General features: G+C 44.5%; 1 protein-coding gene across 1 annotated transcript in view; it reads right to left on the reverse strand.

Annotated features, from left to right (window-relative positions):
- lrrc3b (leucine rich repeat containing 3B) overlaps positions 1 to 16903 on the reverse strand; it is a 114784-nt gene extending 97881 nt beyond the window's left edge. The window contains exon 1 of the mRNA XM_041184435.1: positions 16690 to 16903. The gene's annotated coding sequence lies outside the window, so the exon portion shown is untranslated. The remainder of the gene's footprint in view (positions 1 to 16689) is intronic.
- Positions 16904 to 17219: the final 316 nt, after the last annotated feature.

Genomic DNA, 17219 nt, shown 5'->3' on the forward strand with positions numbered 1-17219 from the left:
ATTGCCCACCAAGCTTCAATTTTCAGGCTAACTAGAGGAATTCCGGGCAGGGGGGAGGAAGCCTGGAGAGTGACCCTGCTCAGGCCTTGGGTGGGAAGGTGGGTGGGCGTCTCTATCAACAGCCTCAGTCTTTTCGACAATGAGCACCTTCCTCAAGGTTTGACCCGTCTGGGAGCTCCCTCCACCATGCCCCCCCCAGCCCTGTCTCTCCAACACCCCCCATACTCCCCTCTTCCTATCTCCTCTGACCTCACCTCCCCTCTCCTCCTAACACCTCCACACTGGATTCCCAGGACTTCGAATCTGGGGGCTGCTTGCAGTCCAGTGCTATCCACTGCAGTTACTGGCACTGCTGGGACTCGTGAGTTGTTGGCCAATCTGATTGGCCGGCATACCTCTGAGGCGGCTGAGGGGCAGAAGTCCCATTTCTAGTCAATTAACACTCGTAGGTATCGGCGGGGTTGCATTCGATGCTGATTCTTCGGATGGTGGGAAGGGAAATTCCGCCATCCCTAAAATCCTGGTCAGTGTCCCCAGTGCTAACAACTCAAAGAGTCACAGACGTATATGTGACTGAGATTGTGATACATTTCCCTCCCCCCCTCCCCCATCTTCCTTTAAAATGCCCACACCATTTGCCTCTAACATCTCACCTCCATCACCTAAGGGGCTCCCCTTGCAAGGTTCCATTCATAGCCATCCAAATGCAACCACAGCATCTCCAGTAATGGCTTCTCCTCTGTCCCTGCACCATTATCTGTGGGCTCCCCAGGGATCTAACCTTGCCCCATAACCCCTCCACACTTGTTCCCCTTGGTAATGCTATCCACAGGCAGTGGGTTAGCATTCAATCTTATACTGATAGTGCAGTTCACAACTTTTCCTGATCTATGCCTTTTTATGCAGTGGCAGACCCTCCTATGGGTATCTGGGTAAGTACACCATGTGTATGGTACTGCCCCAAACTGTCACAACTCACTGGGGATAGTGCGCTGCAATATCAAGCCTCGCTGCCCCTTGAGCCACGACAAATGTGGAAAAAGTTCGATCAACCCACTCAATTCTTCAATTTAGGTTAACAGAGCACCAGGTTTGTAAACTTAATAAGTAAATAACTGTTTATTGAACAAATTGTCTTTAACCAGTGGCTAAAGAAAGAAATATGAATTGCTGATTTCTAACTCTAAAACCTAAACTCTACCCCTTCTTAAATCTCTATACACACACATACATGTGGGGAGGTAGTGGCATAGTGGTATTGTCGCTAGATTGGTGTAACTTGAAATCTGGAATTAAAAGCCTGATGATGATTATGAAACTATTGTTGTAAAAACCCATTTGGTTCACTATGTCCTTTAGAGAAGAGAATCTGCTGTCCCTTTAGCCTACATGTGACTCCAGACCCACAGCAATGTGGTTGACTCTTAAAATGCCCTCTGAACAAGGGCACTTAGGGATGGGCAATAAGTGCTGGCTCAGCCAGTGATGCCCACACCCCAGGAATGAATAAAAATATATATGACACAAAAAAGGGTCAATTTTTATCAATGTTTTCCAAATTCCTTTCAGTTCTTTGTTGATGACACCACGAGATGGTCTTCCAGCATTTTCAGTCTTTAGTTCACTGGTTGAGCACTTGCCTGTGAATGTCTCTAACAGTGATTTTCCCCTTTGCTTCTTGACAGGGGTTTTCAGAGAGAGAGCAGGTTATAGAGATATGCGGAGAAAAAGCCAGCTAGGTACTATTGTAGAATTAGTGGAGTCTGACACACACAGGAGCAGGAGGTTTTAGGTCTTTTCCCTTTCGGGCTAGGAGCTATTCTGCTGCACAGCTCTCACAGAAACCCTGGTCACCTGATCAGCAGCCAATTAAAACATTGTTGGTCAAGCAGTTCTCCATTAGACCAGACTCCTCCTCAGCACCATCCTACCTTTCATAGCACACTTTATTCCAGGACACACCGTATATACCCCTCACACTGTTCCAGTAGACATGTCCTTCAAACTGAAGCCATTGTAATTTTGATCCACAGTCCAACAGAAATAAAAAGATATGTTCTTTATAATACAGACCAGAAAAAAGTTTGGTACCTATATATTCTGTGTTTCTAATCTCAACCAGCACAGTGGTAATAAAAGACAGAACTGAACATTTTCTGCCCTTGGGATTCCCACAGTGCTCTAAAGCTAATTAATTACTTTTGAAGTATAGACAAGGTTGCAGTCAACTTGAGCACAGGAAGATTCTACAGACAAAAAATGAGATAAATGCTCAAGTTAGTCTTTCTTAAAGATGTTACTGAGGAATGAATATTGAAGTGGACATTGGGAGAACATCACTCTTTTTTTTAAACTGCCACGAAAATCTTTACGTTCACCCACAAGGAATGTTAGGCATCCTTACTAAAGCGCCCCCATTCCCAATTGTGACATGCTCCCAAAACCCCAAGATGTGCCCTAGTGACAGGGACCATTCCTTGAATCCCGGCCAGTGGCATTCATTATTTCTTCTTAATTCATCACATACAAAAAAAGTTTTGAGTTAGTTGGATCCCATGCTCATATGATGGGTTAACCCACTCAGAAATGTCACCAACATGTTAGTTTTATTTGCTTACGAGTGCTATATAGAAACATGAAAAATTAAAAAGTACAAGACTGAAAATCTATCACTGAACATGCATCAGATAATCATAGAGCACAGGAGGAAGCCATTTGGTTCACTGTGCTTGTGTCGGCGGCTCTCTGAAACAAGGATCCAATAATTCCTACTCCCCTTCCTTTTCCCCACAGTCCGGCAATTTTTTTCTCTTCAAGCACATAGCCAATACTCTTTTCAAAGTTATTAATGAATCTGTTTTCACCTACATTTTGAGCGAGTGCATTCCAGATGACAATAACTCATTGCAAACAAAAACCCCTCATCTCTGTTTCTTTTGCCAATCATTTTAAATATATGTCCTTGGATACCGGAGCATCTACCACTGGAAACTATTTCTCCCTATTTATTCTATCTAAATCTTTCATGATTTTTTACAGCTCAACAAAAACCCCCCTTGACCGTCTCTGTTCTAAGGAGAACAATCTCAGCTCCACTAGCATCTCCACATAACTGACGTTTTGCCATATGTTTGAAAATTTCTGGATTTCATCTTCTCCTATGCGTAGGGTAGGATTTTCCAGCCCTGCTCACCACTGGGATCATCTGTTCCCACCGCAAGTCAATGCACTTTTGGCTGGGCTGCTGCATCCTCTGCAATGGGTCCCGTCACGGCAGAGCCGGAAAATCCCGGCCATGGTACCTACAATCTTTCATTCGCTTATCTGTGATATTCATTGTTAATTGACAGACCAAGTATTCTACAGTAGAAAAAGAAAGTCTAGCATTGTTGTTGTCTCTTCAACACTTCAAAGTTTATGTCCGACACGATAACAAAGAAACACTAATCTACACTGAGCACAATCCACTGGCGTTCACTGAAAATTTTAAAACTTGAAATGTGAGACTGTTTAGATGGAGTCTATCATTTCAACTATTCAACGTAAAGATTGTTCACAGTGCCAGTAAAGATAATGTGATTGCAGATGCATTGACCTGGGTGTAAAATAATAAATTAAGTTAAAGGGGTAAAAATTGCTGAAGATTATATAAGGGGGAGGAACGATGAGGGTGAGGGGGTGTGGAGGGGGGGGAAAGGATTCCGGGGGGCGGGGGGGAGGGGTGAAGGGGTGGGTGTGCAGGTGAACATGCACGGGAGTGGTCAGATGGGTCCATATCTGCCTCCTGGGGAGCGAACTGAAGGTGGGCGTGATATGGAGGAAGGGTGAAAGGGTGAGAATGAATGAGGGTTGTTGGTGGGGTCCCAGAGGCAGACATGGATCCTGGGGGTGGGAAGGAGGTGGTTGGGGAGTTGGGGAGGGCAATGTGGATGAGGGTGGGATTTTTAAGAAGGAAAGGAACATGCACGTTTGCCTGGACAACCTCAAAGGAAAAAGGTTGTGGCTGGTAGGTAACGGAGGGGAGGTGGAAGGTGGATGCCGGGGGGGGGAGGGGGGTCAACTGTGATGGGGGAGAGGAAATGGAGGACTGGGAAGGAAAAAGGATGGGGGAGCGAAAGTAAAACCTGATTAGCACCATGCTGTCCAAATAAAAATTATAATGACAGTCGTGTTGGGCGAGAACAGGTGTTGCATGGGAGTGTGATCAGTGGGTGGGTGGAGATACAGGTCGGCTCAGATGGACAGTGAACCCCAGCAGGCAGCATTCAAAATGCTCAGGACGTTAAGATGAGTGTGAAACGTGAACGGTCCGTGCGCATGGGAGAGTGCTTGCACGAGGCACAGAAAGGCCCTGGCACACATACAATCTTCCCTCCAGAATCAGTTGTGGGCTAGTTGCTCCCTTTATGGTAACGGGTCTTCCGGGCTGCTTATTTCCACCTCTTCGCTGGAGGAGGAGTCCTCTTGGCTGCAGATGAGGATGTGGGTGGAGCTGAGGGACTGGCTGACTGAGGGTGTTGGTCCCTTGGCAGGGCTCCCTATGAACCAAAGTAGAGATAAGGAGTGCATGGCAGCACAGTCAAAAGCAGGAGAGAGAGCACTAACAGTTGCGTTGAGGGAGGGATGATGTGGTGCAGGATCCTCAGGTGGGTGTTCGCCACGACACGCTCCTCAGAGTGAGTGAGGGGCCTAACGTGGGCCACGGCGCTTGACCCCCCCCACCCCCCCACCAGTCTGGGACCTCTTCCTGCTGATGTGAACCAGCTTCTCCTGCATGAAAACAAATGGAGAGAGTGTGAATAGCACCCATGGCACTGAATGGAATGTTTGTGTGGTGAGTGGAGCCATGGGCAGGATGAGGACGCAAGCTCGAGAGGGCATGAGCCTGATGGAGATGTGGGGGTGTGTGTGAGAGTTAGTGGTGTTGTCCCCCTTGAGGTGTGGGATCCCTGTAGATGTGTGAAGGGTTTGTGAGTGTGAGTTGAGAGTGATGAGAAGAGTGAACCTGGCAGAATGGATGAAACCGTTCATCCTATAGCGGCACTGGGTGGCTGTCCTCTTTTGCAGGGCATTGGCGCTGACCACCGCTGCCACCGCCTCCCAAGTCTAGCTGGTCATGCTGCTGCCCATCCTGTGGCCATCGCGGTGGTAGAGGACTTCACGGCAAGCTTCATGGCATTCAAAAGGCGTTCCTAAACCTGGGGGCTGCAGTCTTTTTACCTATCATGGACATCTCCCCTGCAGCAGTCGCGAGCTGGAAGCACTGAGACCTGTGCACGCAGCTGGACTTTAAATATGGCGCCTGGCGTGATGAAGTGCTGAGGTGTTGGCGGGTGGGCAAATCGGAACCCACCCGCCATGGAAATGGTGTGTTTCCTGGGAATGCATAAATAATATGGCAGGTGAAGAAAAATATTGTTTTAACCACCCGCTACCGCACTTAGTGCAAATCTGGGACGATTCCATCCAGTGTTTTTGAAGAATATGTTTTCCTTTAACCATTGCTGATACATGGATTCATTTTTTAACAAGTTATTTGAAGTAACATCTCTACGAATTTCCTGCAAATGTTTCTTTTTCCGTCATCTTAAAAATGTCTCCAAGTTTACACATAGTTTACTTTTTTAAAAATTTATTCACATTATGCGGGCTTCGCTGGCTGGGCCAGCATTTATTGCTCATCCCTAGTTGCCCTTGAAAAGGTAGTGGTGAGCTGCCCACAGTGCTGTTAGGAAGGGAGTTCCAGGACTTCGACCCAGCGACAGTGAAGGAACGGCGATATATTTCCAAGTCAGGGTGGTGAATGGCTTGGAGGAGAACTCCCAGGTGGTGGTGTTCCCATGTGTCTGCTGCCCTTGTCCTTCTAGATGGTAGAGGTCATGGATTTGGAAGGTGCTGTCTGAGGAGCCTTGGTGAATTTCTGCAGTGCATCTTGTTGATGGTACACACTGCTGCCACTGTGTATCGGTGATGGAGGAAGTGAATGTTTGTGGATGGGGTGCCAATCAAGCAGATTGCTTTGTCCTGGACAGTGTCAAGCATCTCAAGTGTTGTTGGAGCTGCAGTCATCCAGGCAAGTGGGGAGTATTCCATCACACTCCTGACTTGTGCCTTGTAGATGGTGGACAGGCTTGGAGGAGCCATTGCCTATTAACTCGAATCTCCTCAGATAAGTGTAATGGAAACCTGCAAGAACTGAAACTTCACATATACGCTTTGAGAGACATTATTAAAGGAGCTTCAAAGACACATGACTGTATCAATAAATTAATCCTGGTTGTGTACATTTTGTAATTTTTAATGTCATTTATTATGTCACAAACCTTATTTCTAGTCAAAAGCACTCAGCTGCATGGAGAAAACTGGATTGCAAATGTCAGCAATTTTCAAAAGTACTTCCATCAATTCAACGAGTTCAGCTTTCCTATTCTTTTAAATGGTAGATTTTGCTGACTGCTCAGACTGGATCTATTTTCATACATCTTTAGTGGTTCCCCAGTAGAAGCTTTTCCACTCATACCAGTCCTCCCTCCCTCAGGTGCGACATTTTGCTCAGTTCTGAGTGTGTAACTTCAACCAATCAGGCCCAATTATCATACATAAATCACAATTTTTCATTTGGCACCAAAATGTGAGGCCAAAGTGTGGCAGACAAAACACGCACTACACATAGGAGCGTAATTTTCGTTTTTTCGCCCCTGGGGAACTTTTGGGATCAGACTGGCTGCTTATCTTACAATCTGCTCGACCTTATTCTCCATTAGCATCAGTGGAAAGTAAAATTGGGCTGATTGTAAAAGAAGTGGCCAATCTGGTCCCACCAACTTCCCACCAGGTGGATTAAGGTAAAATCACCCCCACCCAATATTTTTAACATTTACTAGAAGGGTGCCTTGGCATTGTTGATCATGAGTGAAATTAAGAACATGTCTCCTATTTAGTTTGAGATAACTTGATCACCAACCAACAGTTCAAATCAGCTTCCTGAGCTCTGCTAATCATGATCCTTTAGAATCACTGATTTTATGTATTTCAAAAGGATCATTATTTAAATATGTTCTTTCAATTCTTTTTGAATACTTTGGCAAACTTTATTAAAACAGATTATGTATAAAAAATACTGTAAATGCTGGAAACCTGAAATAAAAGCAGAAAATGTTGTAAATACTCAGCAGGTCTGGCAGCACCTAGGGACAAAGAAACAGAGTTAATGGCCAGAATTTTCCTGCCCTCATGCCGGCAGGATCACAGCAATTTCAGTGGCTCGCCGGCCCCGCAGTGCGGGAACCCGCCATGAGGGGGTGGGGTTGGGCTAGAAAATTCCTGCCAACATTTCAGGTCTGCAAATTTTAATTCGTGTTCAACTGTTCTCTGGAGCTATAAAGCATAACCCAGTGACAAAACACTTTATATTTCTATAGCATTTGTCACCTAATGGAGAAAATCTCAGAGGTTTATAATTATTGGAAAAATAGGAAAAGTGGAAGAAAGAGGAAAAAAATCAGGGTTGGGGTGGCAAAGCACCATTGATCAAAAGATATTTAGCATCAAGTGACAATGCAAAGATATTTTGGAAGAAAATCCCATGAGATAGGGCATAGTAGCTGAAGGAGTAGCTTCTGATGGTAAATAGGAAACAAGTACTAATTTGATCTTTAGATCTCATATAATGGAAAGAAGATTGAAGGTATGCTACATGTTTCACAATTACACTTCTCATGTCCTGGCAAAATACATCAATTTATAATTTTCCTTGAATTGATAATTATCCCATATTCAAACCCATAATCAATCTAATAGCTGAGTGTAGAAGAGTCCTTTCATGGATCATTATCTATATCCTATTCCAGTGCTCTTTCCAGACACTAAATTCTAATAATTTAAATGCACAGTCTTTCAAGCATCATCACAATTAGATATAGCTATACCTTTCCACTTCTCCTCAAATGTGATCATATTATAAATTAAATAACCAGACCTGTTATACATTTGCACAGGACAAGATCACATCCAATGTTATATGAGTTTTAGCCACAACTTCTTAGCCACAAATATTTTGTCAAAATTTAGCATTATTTTGCCAGACTATTTTTCCAGACATAGCAATCTTGCTCTCATACATGGCAATTCGCAGGTGCCTTTTATCACACCTTTATCTTTCAACCCAGAATCAGTTATGCCTGTTTTTTATTCTCATGACCTCATCACCATATTTTTGTCATCTAGATTCGAATTCTTATCTATTTTAGCAAGAAAAACACATTTTCAATGGCATTGCAAAGTTCATTATTTACAAATATATGAACACACAAACACATGAATTAGGGACGGGAGTAGGCCACTCTGCCCCCTCGAACCTGCTCTGCCATTCAATAAAATCATGGCGGATCCGATTTCTCCACATTCCTGCCTGCCCCCTACATTTCCTGTACTTAGTAAAGTTGAAAATTGCCCTGGTATGTCCTGTACACAAAAAGCGGGACAAATCCAACCCGGCCACTAACCATCCCATCAGTCTACTCTCGATCATAAGTAAAGTAATTGAAGGGGTCAACAATAGCACTATCAAGCAGAATTTGCCTAGCAATAACCTGCTCACTGATGCTCGGTTTGGATTCCACCAGGGCCACTCAGCCCCTGACTTCATTACAGCCTTGGTTCAAACATGGACAAAAGAGCTGAACTCCAGAGGTGAGGTGAGAGTGGCTGCCCTTGAAATCAAGGCAGCATTTGACCAAGTGTGGCATCAAGGAACCCTAGCAAAACTCGAGTCAATGGGCATCAGGGGGAAAACTTTCCACTGGTTGGTGTCATACCTAGCACAATGTCCTTTACCCCTGGGCTGGGTGAAGACCAGCAAGCAAGGTTACCAATCCAGCATGGAAGGTGGTGGCAGTGGTGGTCAGCGCCAATGTCCTGCAAAAGAGGACAGCCACCTAGTGCAGAAAGAGGATGAATGATCTGCTCCGTTCCATCAGGGTAAGCCACTCTTCTCATCACTCTCAACTCTCACACACATAAACCCATCACACATCCACAGGGCCCTCACTCACTGCCAGTTCAAGGGACATCACCATTCAGTCTGTGAGATGGTTGTGGTTGTTGGAGGTCAAATAGCTCAGTTCCAGGACATCACCACAGGAGTTCCTCAGGGTAGTGTCCTAGGCCCAACCATCTTCAGCTGCTTCATCAATGACCTTCCCTCCATCATAAGGTCAGAAGTGGGGATGTTCACTGATGCTCGCACAATGTTCAGCACCATTTGCACCTCCTCAGATACTGAAGCAGTCCATGTTCAAATGCAACAAGACCTGGACAATACACAGGCTTGGGCTGACAAGTGGCAAGTACTATTCGTGCCACACAAGTGCCAGGCAATGACCATCTCTAACAAGAGAGAATCTAACCATCGCCCCTTGACGTTAAATGGAATTACTATCGCTGAATCCCCCACTATCAATATTCTGGGGGTTACCATTGACCAGAAACTGAACTGGACTAGCCACATAAATACTGTATCTACAAGAGCAGGTAAGAGGCAAGGAATACTGTGGTGAGTAACTCACCACCTGACTCCCCAAAGCCTGTCCACCATTTCAAGGCACAAGTCAGGAGTGTGATGGAATACTCTCCACTTGCCTGGATGAGTGCAGCTCCTACAACACTCAAGAAGCTTGACACCATCCAGGACAAAGCAGCCCGCTTGATTAGCACCCCTTACGTAAACAATCACTCCCTTCATGTTCAACATACAGTAGCAGCAATGTGTGCCATCTACAAGATATACTGCACAATCTCAGTAAGGGTTCTTAGACAGCATCTTCCAAACCCATTATCACTACCATCTAGAAGAACAAGGGCAGCAGACACATGGGAACACCACCACCTGGACTTTCCCCTCCAAGCCACTCATCATCCTGACTTGGAAATATATTGCCGTTCCTTCACTGTTGCTGGGTCAAAATCCTGGAACCCACTCCCTAACAGCCCTGTAGTTGTATCTACACCACATGGACTGCAGTGGTTCAAGAAGGCAGCTCACCATTTTCTCAAGGGCAATTAGGGACGGGCAATAAATGCTGGCCCAGCCAGCGAAACCCACATCCCTTGAATGAATTTTTAAAAAAATTCTATATATCTACGTTATGGTATTTCAGCTTAGCCTTTACTAATACTAATTTGTTATGTTAAAGGAACCAAATCAGTCTTGTCACTTTTTTTTCACCCTGTTGTTTTGTGCAGATCCTGTCCAATATTTCACAGCTACATGCTGTTATCCTTCTTCTATAGGCAGCTCTTTCTGTGTAATAGTCTCCGATCTTCTCCATGTAAACATATGTTAACACCCTCCAAATTGAAAAGTTGCAACAAGCTATACAGAAGGCTGTTTTGTACAAATTGCATTATTTAAAAATATATATTTCCCATTAACAATAAACTCAAGAAAATCCTTGAAAAACATTCTTTAACTATGAAAGTAATTTGAAAGCAAGTCTGTGTAACTTGGCTGGCCCCTGGCTGACTCCTTGAGCTGGAGTGAGCTCGAGATACCCGGCCCACCCTCTCGCATTGACACTGATGGATGCCTGCAAGTGCCTCAGCGATGGAGCACAGCTCCTGCAGCTGTGTGAGACCAATGTCCTGGACCAAGGCCTCCATGGCAGCTGCCATCCTACCAGTGTTGACCTCAGTATGTTGGCATGCCAGTGCTATCAACTTAGACTGAAGGCGGATGGACTCCTCCATCATGCCTTGAAATCTGAGGAATGCAGCGAACATCCCTTCTTGTTGTTCCCGAGCTTGCCTTCCAGCAACCTAGGTATGACCGAGCCCAAAGGCTTGTCCTTTGACTTGGACTCAGCAGATTTTTGGCCTCCAGCAGTCCTCCGAGTGCCGGAGATCTGGGAAGTCCCCACCTGCTGTGGATCAGGCAGTGTGATGTGCTCACCACATTGTGACCCTGAGGCTAATCTAGAACTGAGTCCCACCAATGTGCATGTCTGCGCTGGTGGAGGGTGTGGGTGAGTTCTGTGATGGGTCTTCAATGTCTGCGGATTCCTCTTCCACACCGTCCTTGGGGCTGAAGTTGAGGACCTGGCTCATGAGCTCTCTCGGCTGCTTGCCAGATGTGCCTGCAAAAGCAAGGAGAGATAACTAGTGCATAGCAGGGGGCTGCGGAACAGGGGACCTCACTCACAGCATGGTTGTCTGATGGATGTTGCACTGCTGGATTCTCACTTGCTTGAGTGCCACTGACCTCACTGTCAGCACAGGACCGGTCAAGATCGTCACCAGCCAGCTGGATGGCTCTGTTTAGAAAGTCCATGAGGGGCTTGATATCGGGCATTCTCCGCAGGTAAGTGACTTCTCCCTGTTGCTGTGTGCCAGCTTGTCCTGCATGAATACAGATGGAGAGAGTGTAAGCAGGATGCCTGCCAGGCCAAATGAGAAGGATGTCTGGCATGTGTGGGTGTTGAGTGGTGCCATGGATGGGATGAGGACATGGTCTGTAGGGCAGATGATGGTGAGCGTGAGAGAATGAATGGTGATATCCCTTGAACTGGCAGTGAGTGACAGCCCTGTGGATGTGTGATGGGTTTATGAGTGTGTGAGTTGAGAGTGATGAGAAGAGTGGCTTACCCTGATGGAACGGAGCAGATCATTCATCCTCTTTCTGCACTAGGTGGCTGTCCTCTTTTACAGGACATTGGCGCTGACCACCACTGCCACCGCCTTCCATGCTGGATTGGTAACCTTGCTTGCTGGTCTTCACCCAGCCCAGGGGTAAAGGACATTGTGGCAAGCCTCCACTGTGTCCAGGTGCCTGAGGGAGGTTTTGGAAAATTTGGGGGCAGCATGCTTCCTCCTTTTGGCAGCCATGACTTTCCAGCAGCTTTTGATCCCTTAGAGAGTACTAGCTCTGTACAGGGGCGTTTTTTAAATACGACATCTGGATTACTGAAGATCTGAATTACTGAAGATCTGAGATGATGGTGGGATGGGCAAATCAGAAGCCGCTCCATCAGCAATCCAATGTGAAACCTGTGCCTCTGCATTTTTTAAACAAAATGCTGCACAATACGACGGAAAAAGCTGCCATTGCCATCAGCAGGTCATATGCCACTTTCCCTGCCTGATATCGGACTTTTCCGATTTCTGGGACAATTCCGCCCTATACCTCCAAAATGTGTTTCACTGGCTCTCCAAATCTCGTTGTTTTTCCATCTCACTCATTGCACCTTCCACAATGTGGGCGTGTGCCTCTTTCTTTGTCCCCCAAATCTCTCTTGTCTGTTTTGCTTATTTCTTTCTCTCCTATGTGTGTCTCTCTGACCCTCACATTTCTCTTTCTCCCAATCTCTCTCTCTCCCCTTTGGCTGTGTATCTCGGTCCCTCCAACGTCTTTTACTTTGTTCCCCGAATTTTTCTCTTTTTCTCTTTCCCTGCCATCACCCGTTTTTGTTTCTCCGGTGATCCAATTTGTCTGTAACCCTACAATCACTCTCCAATAATGGGCTGGAGAGTATTTTTGTTGGCAATTAATTGGCAGGGGATAAACCAAGAATCCATACCCAGTCTAGCAAATGTATCCTGCCATAACAATGAACTAGACGTTGCTTCACCTAAAATTGTCACTGACTTGTGCTCCAAGTGACATCTACCATGTTTTAGGCACTGTTATGAAACTGGTGCTTCCCTTTACATCTATCTCCTTCAACTTGTAGCAAAGGACTCCTCAAAATTGTCTCCGTGTCCTCAATGTTTTTCACGCAGCCTAGTGCAGGCTGGCTGCCACCTAAACAGAAGCTCATTTGCACAGTATAATTAGCAAGAGCCCAGAAATGCTAGCAACGAGTGCCTTGGTGTACAGTTGAGTTGTTGAAGCAAAGTAATCTTTTGGTGCTTGTGCTTAGCTACAACCTTTTCAGGAGTGCAACATGTCACATAGCATCCAGATGATCAAAACTCCTGCTTTTAATTAAAACTTATCTTCTTTTGCTTTTTAACAATGGATGCAAAGGGCTTTGGGATGCACTAAGGTCATGAAATGAGCTATATAAATGCAATATCTTACTTTCTACATGCCTAATCATCATGGATGAACCAGATCAACCCAATAAGTTGACTCGGAAATCATTTGTTTTATTAAATAATGATTAGTTGTCTATATTTTTGCTACATATATACAATAAAAATCAAAGTGCAAACATTATTCTAAAAGTTAACATTTTTATTTTATGTATAAACTAATGTATTTCCAGCTTCGTTATTAAGCCACTGAATCAATAAACCACTTTTTTACAGTGATTAAACTCTAGTACTGTGCAAAGAATGGAAGCTCCAAGTTTTAAAACATTAACATTGACATTGGATGCTATGTTATTCTTTCAAACTAAGTACAAGACCAATAGGCCTGGAGATCAAATCCATCCTATTCCATTCTGGGGATGTGGGCATCCCTAGCAAAGCTGGCATTTATTCCCCATTCCTAATTGCCCTGAGACAACTTCTTGAGCTTTTACTTCTTGAACAATTGTAGTGATTTTGTACAACTGAATTTCTTGCTAGTTTACCTCAGAGGACAGTTAAATGCCAAACATGTTGGTGCTGGACTGAAGTCACATATGGCCAGACTGGATAAGGATTGCAGGCTTCCTTCCCTAAAACATACTAGTAAACCAGTCAGGTTTTTACCACACACTGGCAGTCACTTTTACTGATACAGTTTTTATTTCCAGAGGAATTCCTCCCTCCAGGAGCCAGTGAAACACGGCTTACTTGGCTGTGCCTCAATCATCTCAGGACTGGTGTCAGCCCTTATTCAGAAGTGGGAATACAGCCAAACAAATTCTCTCAACTATAACTGTGGAGAGGCATCCCAAAATATCTACTAAACTGCCCTCTACTACCTGAGCCTGATGGCTGAAGGTCTTCAACTCTTGAGCCGGAGCTTGCATGGAACAGTGGCGAGGGAAGGTATAGCGAGACAACAATAAGATTTCCCCTTTTTTAAGAAACATAATTCAAATATAGAACTGTCATGGTGCAATTTAAACTCACATTCTCTTATTAGTTCTGGTCTCTGGATTATGAGTTCAGTAATATAAATACTACGCTACCATATCCAATAATATAAATTATCGTAGTCAAGCATATCTTGTGCCTCACCTGTCGAAAAGCTTACCAGCCACCATGATGAAAGGGGCAAGATGAGAATTATTCAGGCATCCATTTGCTGCCACCTTATTTCAATTTGCCCTGCAATATTATACTTACAGCAATATCCATTGGAGCAGGACTCTGGATCTCCCATGGGTGCATCAAAGGATACTCTACTTTATGAAAGGTTCTCTCACGCCCTCCCTAAATCTCAGCCTCTCTACTTCTCTTTATGGCACTCATTAAACCCATTTCTTTGAACACACATTTGGTCACCTGATCTATCTCCTAATATAACTCAGTGTCAAATGTTGTTTCATAATGTTTGTAAAGCACCCTTGGGATGTTTTATTCCAACAAAGGTGCAATATAATGCAAGCTGTTGTTTTCAAAAATTAGCAGTGGGCAAAATGTAATGAGGAATTTATTACATGAAATATGTGTGCAAGTATGTGATAGTTACAGAAATGTGCCTTGTAGGCAAAACTCTTAAAGTTGCAGATATTTAAATTAAATAAGAGTTACAGTATGGTTTCTTAGTAGCAGAGAGAGTAATTGCAGCATTACATTTCACTGGTCAGGAAGATTCCAGTTTGTATTTGAGTTTAGGCCAAGTTAGCTAATGTAAACCTGAACTGTGTTAGCTACAATTCATCGTGTCCTTTGGCTAGGAAAAGGAAACAAATCAGGCGGTGTTTCCACCCTAGCTAGCTATTCAGTAATTATTTCTTGCCTTTGGTAATGACAGGATCAGCCTTCATTGTGATGCTCCCCATCATTGCATAATCAACTGACACTAGGGGATGGTTTGGCGTGTTTGTGAACCGGTAGGCCAGAAGTGGATGGAGGAAATTAGATGATTATTTTGAAAAGAAACAATGTGCAAGGGTACGGGGAAAAGGCAGGAGAATGGCATTAGGTGAATTGCTCATTTGCGGAGCCCTTGCAGGCTCGGTGGGCCGAATGGCCTCCTTCTGTGATGTAACAGTTCTGTGATTCTTTTCTGTTAATTGCCTAAGGGTATTCGCTCTCAAAATATATGGAAAGGCATGGTTTTTTTTCCAGGGCTGTATCCTGAACAGTTCCACTTTTGAACTTGTCCAAGATGAAATTCATGTTTTCTGGAATTCATTCTTTACCTGGTGCGGTGCTGCTCACACCTAATGTACATTCTGTCGTAATGATTGCGTATATCACTAATTGAGGCTGCACAAATTAAATCAACTCGGCATTATTATAGGATAGTTTGAAGTGTTTGTCTCCTTACTTCTCCCCCATTTTAAGTCACACGTATGCCCCACTACTAGTAGAGCAGTAACAGAGCAAAATAGTCTGGATCGCGCTGCAATCGATTTCACTGCAATACCCTCAACCCGAGTTGCAGATTATGCAGTGTTCATTATATCTTCAATCTAATATCTGCTAAACTCATCCAGCAGGACTGGCGGATCTGAATGTCACGAGCCAAGAGCGGAGTATTTGATTTAATCTATTTAGAGATTTGCTATTATTGCCAATTCCCAGCAGAATCATGGTACAAACGGCGGTGAAATATTGACACTGATCAGAATTGGAGTAAAAGCTCCTGCACCACCTCTCATTTCCCTCGATCACGTACTAGGGGAATGGCATGGGGAGGGGGGTGGGTAATAGTTACAAATTCAAGGTACAAATCTGTGAATTGAAATCAGAAATGATTGAGCAGGGTAATTAAACCCTAACACCTCGTACCAGAAATTGGCTCCGAGAATCCTCACCGTGAAATCCATTGGGATCTTTAGTGACAGAAACAAAAACCCATTCCGAGTGATCTAACGCGCTTGGAGGTGGGGGAGACAGGAAGAAAAAAGTTTCGTCCATGCGTTCAATAAATTTCGACAACGTAACTTTGAACTGATCGTATTGAAATAGCTGCTCCATTAAACTAACTCCAATGCAGCCGCTTGCAGGAGATGCTATGCTTAACTGCGTGAGGTAAAGCAGCCACACAATCCGGTTTAAATTTCAGTGCCAATTCACCAAATATTATTTAAGTATTGACAATGATGAAAAATAGGCGACTAAACAGTTAAAGCTTCTTCACGTGAGTTAGTCATTTCAAAACCACTGTTTTGCAGAACCGTGTAATATATAGTTCCTGCATTAAATATTTGAAAAGCGTCAGTGCAATCAATGATGCCCATAATACAATTATAATTTTGAGCTGCAATATTTTTTCTGTTAATTTCCTTTCGAGCAATGCAACGTTTTTACCTCAGCGAATCTCATCTAATAACGTTTATCTAATCCCACGATTGCGGACTTGGGTGCCGATCTCGTTCCCTCAAATTGCAGCTTTGGGCTGAGCCCCTCACGATAAAGAGCATACTCTCAGTACCTACAATAAAGTGTCAAAGCATAATAACTCACAGCTCATCCAAAGCCATTGCTAAACATCAGGAAATTAAAGATCAGGCATCAGCAACAGCGATCACGGACGTCTCGCCCCATAGCATGACTTTCAGGAGCAACAGGCAGCTCATTGCTTACCAATGTGACGGGGGGAGGGGGGGGGAGACCCCAAGAAGCTGTCCTCCGTTTTCAGGGTTTCTGCTCAGCTCAGTTTCCTCGCATCGTTTCACCTGCGCGGAAATAAAGCACTGTTTGCATCTTTAACGAAGAAAATCCCTAATCGTCACGATTCAGCTTGTTGCGAACAAGTAGTGGATGAGAAAGCACCGCTCTCCTCTCCATGGACACACCTCGCGATGACATCTGCGGGAGGCTGTGCTCCGGAGGAGAGGGTTTCATCCCTCAACTTGGAGAAATCGCTGCGTGTTCCGTGGTATCGCTTTGAAGCGCTTTCAGCAGCTCCTCCATCTCTCACAGGAGGAAAAGCTTCACCTTAACATGCAGCAGATCACTGTAGCCGTCATTAAAGCAAAACAAATACCACTGCGGCCATAGCTAATGTCATAGCAAACTAATGTCCCAAAGCACAGCCCCATAGTCGAACTTAGCTATTTATGGACGAATTATTATCTTGAAATAGGCTTTTACTTGGATATTTATACATCGCC

This window comes from Carcharodon carcharias, chromosome 3, assembly GCF_017639515.1.
Source record: "Carcharodon carcharias isolate sCarCar2 chromosome 3, sCarCar2.pri, whole genome shotgun sequence".
NCBI classification, from domain to species: domain Eukaryota; kingdom Metazoa; phylum Chordata; class Chondrichthyes; order Lamniformes; family Lamnidae; genus Carcharodon; species Carcharodon carcharias.